At 35.3% G+C, this 12,172-nt stretch overlaps 1 pseudogene; it reads right to left on the bottom strand.

The window, feature by feature from the left end:
• Nucleotides 1–1,964: 1,964 nt before the first annotated feature.
• LOC112392135 (60S ribosomal protein L35a-like) lies at nt 1,965–12,172 on the bottom strand (annotated as a pseudogene).

Raw genomic sequence — 12,172 nt, 5'->3', positions numbered from 1 at the left:
AGAACCTAGAAGGGTATTACCTGAATCCAGGCAAGAGGTGGACTATAGTGCTGATCTCTAGAGTAAAGATGTGTGGCACTCAGGAAAGAGGTCAGAGGTGAAGTAAATGTTTAGGGTTTATTTATTCATTCATTTATTTTACAAATATTTATTGAAGATCTACCATGTCCAATACTTTGTACTTGAGTATTAGGTGCTGGCATTGCAGGAAATAATAGAAGAGACAAAAGCCCTGTCTTCATGGAATTGATAATCCATTTGGAAAGACACTAACAGAAGAGTAAGTAAAATATATAGTATATCAGGGGATCTTAAGTGGTGAGAAGAAAAATAAAGCAGGAAAGAGAAGGTAGAGGGATGGTAAGGATGTGAGATTTTAAATGAGACAGTCAAAGAAATACTCACTGGGTGATATTTGAGCAAAGATCTGCAGAAGATGAGGGGGCAAACCATACAGATGTTGGGAAGGAATGATCCAGGATGAGGAGGGGAAGGAGAAGAAGAAGAAGAAAAAGTAAAGAGATCTTAGGATAAACAATACCTAGATTACTCTAAAAATAGACGTGTAGATCTCTTTCTCAAATGCATTACCTAACTCCTTTAATAGAATATAGAATATAACATCTCTCTCTTACTGATAAACATTATTGACAATGCTATAGAATACAGCTTGTTTGGGGGCTAATGGCTTTTGTAGATGTGTTTGCTCCAACTCTGAATGTTTTGAGGCATTATGATCTGGAAATAAGAAAGAGTAACTAATCTGCCTTTTAGATTTCTTTTTTTTTTTAATTTTTAATTTTTTGGCTGCATTGGGTCTTTGTTGCTGCATGCGGGCTTTCTCTAGTTGTGGAGAGGTGGGGCTACTCTTCTTTGTGGTGTGCAGGCTTCTCATTATGATGGCTTCTGTTGTTGCTGAGCACGAGCTGTAAGCTCATGGGCTTCAGAAGTTGTGGCACATGGGCTTAGTTGTTCTTCCCAGACCAGGGCTTGAACCTGTGTCCCCTGCATTGGCAGACAGATTCTTAACCACTGTGCCACCAGAGAAGTCCCTAGATTGCTTTTATCTATCCTCTTTCCTACTTTCTTTCCTAAAAAAGCTACTGGGATGCACAACCTGAATGCAACTCTATTTCTTATCAAGGAGAGGGAAGAAGTATTATGAAGGCCCTTTGGTTGTCAGAATCTTTCATTGCCCAATTTCACATTTATAAGAATTTTCTGGATGGTTGAGGAAGTTAGAAATGGTACCATGTTCAGTCTTTCCCAGGTAGTGTAGAGGAGGGTGAAGGGTAGCAAGAACGTTATAGAACAGGACAAGGTTGGGATTTAGATGTAACTGGATGAGTCTCTTTGTGTAAGATTTGTAGAAGATAGAAGCAGAAGCAGTATCATTCTTGAAATCATTTGCTGTGGAAAACTCATCTTGACCACTATAGACTGGATCATATGGCCTTCACAAGTTTCATTACCACCTTTTTCATAGTATTTTTCACTCTGAGTTGAAACTTTCTTGTCAACCTTTCAGACAAGACTGTTTGTAGATTTATTAAAGATGTGGATCAGGTCTATTTCGTCACTAGCCCCATGCCAGGCATAATGCTTAGCACACAATAAGTACTCAATAAGTATAAATTTAATTCATAAACAAGGGCATAGACCAATTTAACAGCCATATTTCCCTGCTAAGATTGACTAAAACCTACCAACTTTTTTGGTAGGTTTTTGTCACATCAGCTACTATTATGCAGCCATGTCTCTTCACCATATTCTTCTGTAATCAGTCTTTGATAGATGCTTTTACATTTATCTCTTACACAACTTTATGATGTTGATATCAGCCCACCATCACTAAATTCTGAGATTTTAATTTTAATCCTAATGTTGCCATGCAACATGTGGTTTTTATCACCTACAAATTTGATTAAAATTTCTGCTATGTCCATTAATCATAGGACCATTGGTTAAACTGGTTTCACACCTTTTATTTCAATATCAGCCACCAAGACATCTTCACTTATCTGGCACAGGATAATATGAGAGACATTGCCAAAATTCACTAACATGAGCTCTGCAGAATCAGGAAGAAAGCTCTAATTAGCCCCAATCATGTAAAATTGTCCAATTGGAAGATAGTAATGTTGAGATCTTTGTCGTATTAAGTATATCCACTGTTCTCTACACTAAGAAGCTTACATTACTGTCAGCACTTTCCTAAGTCAGAGCGAAGCATTTGATTAGAAATGTTAGAAGAATGCATGCTTGCAAGGCCTTAAGCTTTCTATAGGACAGTATGAATCAGACTCAATTGCTATGACTAACAAGTAAAACAATGTGACAGCCAGATGAAGAATATGCTTACCATGACTCAACAAAGCAGTCACAAAAAGGCTAACCACCCCATCTCTGGATCGTGGATATTAACAGTCCCTATAGTTATTAAGCAGTTAATACGCTTTTTAAAAATGCTAAATATTTTGATGTGAATTTCTTTGATCTCTTGGTATAAGAAACATTTTGGTTGAATTGAGAAAGTAAGTTTCTTTTTTCTTTTTTCTAGGTTTATTTCACTAAAGTGTATACAATAGAAAAAAATAGATGCTACCTAATAATAGTTAGAGTTTGTAAGCTTATTGCCTTATTCTGAAGCATCCCATTCAAAATTAATACATCAATTAATCAGGCTACTCCAAATAAAAACAAAATGAACTCAAGTGTAATAAAATAAATAACAAAAAAGAATTAATCTAGAATAGGTATAATCTCTTATTTTAAAGTACAAAAAGTTCTAGCATGAACTTTAAGTGAAAAGCATCCGTATATCAGCTCCAGAGAGAGCTTAAGTAGCTCATAGCTCAGAAAACATTCCATGTGCAATTTTTTAAAAACTTATGTTTGGTTCTCTTTACTTGTGTTTTGCAATAATGTGTTTTAAGAAAAAGAATGATATACTGTTAAGTCCAGAGAACAGATGCATCTATTTCTGTGAGAGCTATTTGGAAAACAGAAACTACTGTAGAAATAAAAAACATATTACAAGAGGGAGAAGCAAGTATGAGTAAATAATTGAAATATTTTTAGTTGGGGAAAAAATAAGTACTCTATGATTTTTTTAGAAAATTGTCAGATTCTTAAACTAGAATAAATCTCAGTCAAATTATGTTTAAACTTATCACTTCATAGATGAATTTATTATAAGAGTGCCCAATGGATTTGTTCAATATTAAGTAAATTATATAATCTCTTTTAAGGTTAAGAATCATATTACTTTTCTGTTTATACCCTAACAAACTTAGTGCGGTGCTTTGCACACAATAGGTATTTAAATAGCATAATTAATTAATTGATCAGAAACTGTTAGAATCATCAAGGAGATATGCTCTACACCTAGAGGCACTTACCTGAATTGTTGGAAAGTAATTTGGAGACAAAAATGTAGAAAGCGGACAATGTCCCTGAAAATCCAAATCTATAAAGTGAGGGAAAATGGCACATCTATCAAATGATTAAAGTGAAAATAAAATAAAATAAAAATTGGAATTTAGCTATCTGCTTTAATTTAACTGTTAATAGTCCACAATGTCCCCCAGCTTAACTGTTTTTCATGTTCTTCATTTGCTTCTTAGCACTGAATCAACATGTACATCAAAATAAAATTGTTGTTTGAATAAAAGTTTTCTTTGAAGAAACTGAAAATTAATAAAGCTTTTTAAAAAAAATGATAAAGAGAGAAAGTGATAAAGAGAAGGCCAAGCTGAGAAATGCTGTAAAGCCTATGAAATACTGTTGTAAAGGAAAATCTATGATACTTTTGGAAATATTTGTCTAAGTATGTCATTTCGGGACAGCTTCCTGCCACATGTGTAAGTTTTGTTGGAAACTGTGTTCATTTCTGCACTGTCAGGATGGGATCATTTTGTACAGTTTACAACGTGGACAGGCCCTCAGGGGAGGGAAAGCCTAATTTTTCACTTTCTGGTTTTGCTTGGCTAATCCTAGATTAATACTGCCTACAATAAAACTTGGGTTGTCCTAACAGATTCTGAGAAAAACAAAAATCAGATTAAAAAATATAATTTAGTAGAAGAATGAGATTCTACACAAAGACCTCTGTATTGCAGTGTACATTCACCACCCCAATTCAAGACAATAGACTTCAAGGACTCTTCCATTGACTTTTAAATTCCATAAAGCACTGAGATTTTTCTTTTCTATTCTTCTCTTTTTACTAATATAATAGAAAGAATACACCTTTGACTACATCTTCACGTTATATATTTTTTCAAAAACACTTTTGGTTCTAATCAGTGGGATTGTCTTTACAATCATTTTATGAGACATGAAGGAAAATTGGAATCATTACTTTGTATTCACATTTTGTTTTTTGATGCAGTGTCACACAATTTTACTTATTTAATCCTACTTATTCACCAGAAATTGCAACAAATCATTTTTGGCAGTTAAAAAAATTAAACCTACTCTCAATAGGTTCACCAGTGGAAACAGTGAAAATAATGCTTCAAACAAATATGTAATTGAGAGGGAAAAGAATGAACTAAACCTAGCTACTCCGATGTTTTCATTGATGAGGAAAACATTCATTTAAATATAAAGTTTCTGATCTGTTTGAAAGCATTTAGGGCTACTAAATTCAACTTAATACATGGGGATTGAAAGAATGGGTCCTGGAATCAGATTTCCTGGGTTTGAATCTTGGCTCTGTGTTCACTAAGCATGTGGTCTTTGGGAAGTCATTTTACTCATTTGCAAAACAGGTATAGCATTAGTCATGCTCACAGGGTTGTAGTGAAGATTAAATAAATTATATGTACATGTTATATATTTTACTTATATATTCTATTTTTATATATTATATTAAATACATATAAAAATAAATACATACCAATAAAACTTAGAATAAGGCTGGCACATAGTAAGTATTAAATAAAAACTGCTGGGGCTTCCCTGGTGGCGCAGTGGTTGAGAGTCCGCCTGCCGATGCAGAGGACACGGGTTCGTGCCCCGGTCCGGGAAGATCCCACATGCCGCGGAGCGGCTGGGCCCATGAGCCGTGGCTGCTGAGCCTGTGTGTCCGGAGCCTGTGCTCCACAACGGGAGAGGCCGCAACGGTGAGAGGCCCGCATACTGTAAAAAAAATAAATAAATAAAAAATAAAAACTGCTATTATTATTATTAGTATTCAGGGCTTTCTTTATTGTTTTAATTATGGACAATCGTCCACAATTATTTTTTCATGAAAATAACCTTCTTCTTACTAATAAAATCAAAACATGAAAACCCAATTCATAATTGAGTGCCTTATGTGCCAGGAACTGCATCAGGCATTAGATATTTAGTATTTTTCAAATTTTATTTTGAGATGATTGAATCTCTCTGCATTAACACTCTTTAGGGCTAAGTGCTTAAATGACATAGTCAAAAACAATTTCTGAGAATATTTTAATTGTGGGAGACACTATTTTTCTTCCTCACTCAACCCCATTCCTTGCCTTTATCTATGCAAACTAACATTTATAAGCCAAACATTTTCCTATAAGCTTTAAAAAAAATTATCTTTTGGATGGTGATCCAAAATAAACAGTTCAAATAAGATATGCTTTGGGAAAATGTTAATAAACTTGCCCTGGCAAATTATTTGAGTTTCCTTGCATTACTTTCATTTGGCAGGGATTTTATTTGGGGATTTAAAAAAAAAGAAAGGAAGAAAAATATCATAAAACTTTATAGATGGATATTTTTATTCTAAAGTGATGATTTTCTTATAAAACCAGGTTGAGAATTAAGAAGCCTTTAATTTAAATTTAGATTATATAAATTAGACTAGAAAAATAATGAAATCACCAGAAAACAGAATAGGTCAGTACTTCCTGAGCACTTACTTACTGAGTGAGTACCTTCTCTTTGAGACTACATGCAAGGTACCAGAGAAACAGTGACCACCAGAACAGACACAGCCCTTTCTCTATGGAGCTTTCATTCTTGCAGAAAATATAAAATAATAATTATGAGTAATCAAGTAAATTATCATAATAAGTAAATAACTACCAGAAAATAATGAGAGAAAATAACTGAACTAGTGGCCACTTCAGGAATGTGCCCATTCAATATGACCCATATCTTGGCCTTCTTTTTCAATATTTTAAAATTCTGTGTCTTAAGATTTCTTTACCCCAAATTCTTGATGCCCACTTCCCCTAAGTTCTAAGCTGTTGAGAAGAGGAAATGAGAAGTGTTCTCTTCACCTTTTTTAGCCAAAGAGAACAAAATTTAATTACACCAGTGTAGTGTTGGAAAAAAACAACTAGGAAGAGAGCTAACACCATGGTTAGCTCTTTTTGCTAACTAGTATGGCTGCAATCATTAACAATTTGGTAAGATTCCAAAATCCACAGCCCCTAGAAATTTTCCTGGATTCCCTACTTGGAGAAACACTACAAGCAACTTACAGCACACTAAATCAGAAAGGTTGGCCTGGAAAACCATTTATGTAATTTCTCTGCTTTTGTTTTGGGGAATCTTCCAAATGAAGTGTCTAGAGAATCAGATATAATTTTGAGCAGGGTATGCTAACGTGGCTTCAACAATGATTTTACTTTTCTTGTAATTTTGCACCTGACATCATTTTTTCCAGTGGTGTGTCATGCTGTCCCAATTGACTGTCTGGCCATATTTTGCTCTGGTGTCTGCTATAGCAAAAAGTGCAGATATAAAGTTACCTTCTTCAACCTGATGTTAATTTCGGTGAAATCTCTCAAGATGTATCCTCTTCCCTTTTCCTCCGCTAAAGCTCTATGATTTCAAAGAGTCCATCAGTTCTTGATTATATTTTGAATAGGAAAGAGTAACTCTCTGATATTTTAAAATATTTCAAGAGACTTATTTTAGCTTAGGCTTTCTTCTTCATTAGTTAGTCATCACAATTAATAACTAACCAACATATTTCTTTCTTATTTCTTCCGTTCCCCACCATAAAAATACGTTTTTTTTGAAACGTACTTTTATTTGAAGTACACCACTTAAAACTGGGAGATGGAGAGGGCCAAGGAATTTTCATACAATCCTATGCAGTTTGATCACATAGTGCCTCCAACTATAACCTTTAGCTGTTGGCCTCTCACTGCCAGTCATACCCTAACTGATATTTCAGGAGTGACCATTTCAGCTCACGCCAAGCAACAATCAAGAGTGATACAACCCAGATGCTGAATCTAGGTCAATGAGGCTGCTCACTTTGGAGCTGACCTTGACCCAAACAACCGAAAACTGGATTCCAACTCCTACACACAGGGGTCCTCTCAAGAATACTATTACCTGCTTCTATATATTCCTTGGTATACTCAACTAACCCAACTGGCATTTCTATACTTCTCTGGGGAATTTAAACCAATAAAGCAAGCAATAAGAAAAAAGACATTCAACATTTGTCTTACATTATGTGTGGGGTGCCTGTATTTGTGGAAGAGAAGGAAAATGTCAGTATTTTGATGACTTGATTATTTTACATTTTTTTTTTCCTTTTTAGAATTTTTACTGCAAGGAAATTGAGTCAAGGGAAGTGAAACAGTTCGAAAGTGTAAGAACTCCTCGTTGAAGTATTTTCTTCTTGTGATACTCACTTATATGTCATTTAAAATTTTTTATCCCCAAAATAAAACAGATGAAAATCGTGATGCATTTCTAGCTCAATTATTTAAATTGATTTGGAAATTAACTTTTGACTTTCTTGTCATTCTTTCTTATCATCCTTGGCAAATTACCTGTGTTTCTTTCCATTTAAAAAAAAAATTTCTTTTTTTTTTTAGTGGTCTCTTACTTGTGATACTTGTGGTAAACACAGAGTTTGACTGTTTTCAATTTGTTTGCTAACTAGTTCTATTGTTTACTTTTTTTTTTCAATTTTAGAAATAAATTCATAACATCTGGAAGTCTTAAAAACCAATTATAAATCCAAAGACTTCCTACGCTGGAAAGAATGACCTTCCTTTATTCAGAGTGATGGAAATACTGGGAAAAATTAATTTATTAAAAATTACATGAGTTCTAAAGGATACCAAGGAAATAGATTACTTCACATGCATTCTGTTGGATTAAGTGTTTTCTGTTGTAAATCATGACACTTGACGCTTATTAATTGCATACTCTATGTAAGGCACTGTAGTAGTTACTATTGGGTATAAAATGATGATTAAACCTGAATCTTGCTTTCAGTAGCTTTCAGTCTAGCAAGAAAGATAAAACACCATAAATTAAAAGAAACTAAGAGCCATGGGAAAGCTAAAGGAGATTAGAGGAGGAGGAGAATTATCTCAACAGGGAGGATCAGAGAGATTTCCTAAATTAGGTGATGTTTGGGTTGGGTGTTAAAAATTGAGTAGGACTCGACCATATGGAGTTGAGGGAGGCTCGTTTCAGACAGGAAGGCAGCATAAGGAAAGGCATGTATACAAATAAATGTGTTAGGTATTGGAGAAAGAGAGCCATTTGATTCTCATTAGTCAGATGTTTTGACCTAATCACTTCATGAAATATACCTAAGATCTGTGAAATGATGAAGGGTAGAGGCAGATTCTTGGTATGGGTCCTGTAAATTTTAAGAAATTCTTATATTATTAAACACTTAACTTTTCCCCCATACTTTTATTTATTTACTTTTCGGTAAGTAAAATCTCAAGGGGCACAGCATCATGTGGATTCTGTGTCCAGTGGCCTTCGCAGGAAGATTGCTTCAGAATTTGGCACAAACCGTGCCACTGTTTCCATGAGCACAAGTGGACTGACTTTTCCCCACATTTTTTTTGGTTTTGTCTGGTTGGCCACCAGGAGTCACTGTGTTCTTTGCTTTGTATACAAAAGAACATTTCTTGCCAAAATAGAATTTAGTTTTATTTCAGATATTATTAGCATCTTCAGTTTTAAGAAAAGCTGGGTGGTACTCCCTCTTGTTCTGGAGATCCCACTTTAGCCAGCAAAAATGGCCTTGGACCACAACCTTCCAGACGTATCTGCATTTTAGAAATTCTATTCCCAGAGGGCGTCCACATGTACCAAGATGGCAGAAAGAGAATGCCTAATATTTCAACTACTACATTCCAATCCAGTCATTCTTTTTTTATACTTATGACCTATTACCTATGATCTACACAGGACTGTTTGCTGCTGTGCATGATTTTTACAAGAGTTTTTTTTTTTTTTTTTTTGTGGTACACGGGCCTCTCACTGTTGTGTCATCTCCCGTTGCGGAGCACAGGCTCCGGACGCGCAGGCTCAGTGGCCATGGCTCACGGGCCTAGCCGCTCCGCGGCATGTGGGATCTTCCCGGACCGGGGCACGAACCGGTGTCCCCTGCATCGGCAGGCGGACTCTCAATGTGCATGATTTTTAAAAGGGGATGGGAATAAAAAATAAGAATATCCTATAGGCAGGAATAAAATAAATACATAAATAAATATAAAGCAAAGTTACAAAAATGGACATTGTCACATGAAAGCTAAGACTCCCGAGGGCAACACATCCTTTGGAACAAAAGGAGCCTATTTACCATAGCTTCCTTCCACCAAGAATCTAATATTGGAATTATTCCATATACCAATAACATGCCTAAATATAAAGCTTCTTTAAACATGATTTGATGTATAGACAAAAATGCAGTCTTCAGACAATCAAGCAGAATATTTGTTACATGAGCAGTGATGCTGACCTGAAGAGGGGTTAGTTGTACAGAGTAACAGTCATAATAAGTTATACCTGGAAAGGTCACGTTTACCTCCATTTATTTGGTGAGAGAGAAGCAGGTGGCTCTAAATTTCTTTGTCCTAAAGAATTATTTGGATTAAGAGACCCTAAATATGGCCCCCCATGGAATATCTGAATATAAAAATATTGAGAGGAATTAAAATCACTCTCCATTTGAAGCATGTAAATCTAATAAATTTGGCTTTGGCCTATCTCATGCTTCTATCAGAAGATCGTAATTTGGGCTTTCTTTTTATCTTCAGACAGAATTGGCTTCATTTGAAAAGCTATTGCAGCTGTGTTGGATACTGCTGAAAATTCCTAAGTATGACTCAGATGACAAATTATATTTGATAGAGAGTCTGGTGGGATTTGCAGAGTAGAGCTTCAATCCTGAGAATGATTAAGTTAACTGAAGACCCAACAGGGAACTTCTGAACTCCTACAAGATGTTACTCCCAGACTCTGTGTCACCTTTGTGACAAAATTTATAAAGTAATCACACTGTTCTGAAATGAGTCAGTATGTTAGGTAATGAGATAGATTCCAATTTTCTGTGAATTTTCAAATATAATTACAATAATTATGATGGCAAATAAATATCATTGAAACATAAGTATATAAAGACTTCATTCCAGGAGGACATAATCATAATACTTCATAAACTTTCACAATTCAAACATATACATTAAAGCAGTTTCCAGGGAACTTCCCTGGTGGTGTAGTGGTTAAGAATCCACCTGCCAGTGAGGGGGACACGGGTTCCATCCCTGGTCCGGTCCCTGGTTCTGTCCCTGGTGCCACATGCCGCGGAGCAACTAAGCCTGTGCGCCACCACTACCGAGCCTGAGCTCTAGAGACCGTGAGCCACAACTACTGAAGCCTGTGTGCCTAGGGCCCGTGCTCCGCAGCAAGAGAAGCCACTGCAACCAGGAGTCCCTGCTCACCGCAACTAGAAGAAAGCCTGCGCACGGCAATGAAGATCCAATGCAGCCAAAAATAAATTAATTAATCAATTATTTTTTTAAAAGCAGTTTCCAGGAAATTTTACTTGCTTAAATTTTAGTCAATCTTTAAAAGTATATGTGAATATATTAAAAATATATCTGCATATATATAAGCATATACACAGACACACATATAGACACACAAACACAGATGTGAATTCTCTTGCATGCCCTAAGATTGAACTCCATCATTCAGTATAAATTAATGAGGATTTACTCAAAACTTCTAAAATTACAGCAACACTGGAAATTAAATGATGATCCAAAATCAGAATATTTCTTTTTAAATTGGTCATTAACTCTACAACTGTATTCTTTCTCCATCTTTTTACAATCCCTCATTAGAAAAAAAAATGTATTCACCCAATTCCTAAATTGCATAAAAATATTGTTACCACATCAGTGACTAACTCAAGTGGAAAACATGGTGAAAAAAAGTTGGAAAGCATGCTATTTAATTCCAATGAGTAATTTTGAGGTCATGTAACCTCATTGAACTTTCTGTTCAATCTTGGGGTAATTTTCAGCTGAAAAATACCAGGAGAGAAATGCAGAACCTCAGGCTTAACAGCAAACGATATAAAAAATAGATAAGAATAGAGATACTTAGTGTTTCCAAAATGAGTACGTGTAGCACACTTCATTTTACTAAACATCAAGGAAATGTGAGTCCTGTCCAAAAGTAAAATTTCTAGGTTAAAGAGAAGTAGTTATCAATATAGTTCTATAGGAACAAAAATAAGGGGACAATTAACTCTACTTTAGGGAATAAGAGGAAATTACAGGGTCTTGAAGAACTGATCATAGTAATCATTCAGAAATTTGCCTGTCATGTCCCACTACCAATCTCACCGCCTCAATCTTAGATATACCTGTGGTTAGAAGTGCCCCAGTCATTCAATACAACATGACATTTGCAACCACATTTTGGCTCTACTACACAAATATTGGCTCTACTACACACATATTGGTATTTGTTTACATTATTTTAAAGGGAACACATCTCTCCAAACATGTTTTCACCACATAAAGTGAACTGACCCACCTCTCTAGGAATAGCAAAGAAAACTTACATTGTATTTTACCATTGTAAATTACCCTATTTTAGGCTGCAATTCTGCTATGGAGTCAGTATATTTTTAAGTGAATCCTACCACAGATAACATTTTAAATGGTTTTACAGCGATTTGAAAGCATATAGAAAATGTCCATTAAAAAATGCACCTCCTTTGCTTAAAGAAGAAAGTTATATATGAAGCAGTATGAGAGAGACAGAGACAGAGAAAGGGAGGGAGAGACTTCTCTTCCATGTGTTTTTCGTGATGGAGATAATTGATTTTCTTATCGCTATTGTAGAAAGCACTGCTGACATTCACTGGCTTACTGAATTCATCACAGCTGTACTTATGCAT

Source organism: Neophocaena asiaeorientalis, unplaced genomic scaffold (genome assembly GCF_003031525.2).
Source record: "Neophocaena asiaeorientalis asiaeorientalis breed wild unplaced genomic scaffold, Neophocaena_asiaeorientalis_V1.1 scaffold24, whole genome shotgun sequence".
NCBI classification, from domain to species: domain Eukaryota; kingdom Metazoa; phylum Chordata; class Mammalia; order Artiodactyla; family Phocoenidae; genus Neophocaena; species Neophocaena asiaeorientalis.
The sequence above is the reverse complement of the archived record's forward strand: the minus strand, read 5'-3'. Positions and strand labels throughout refer to the sequence as shown.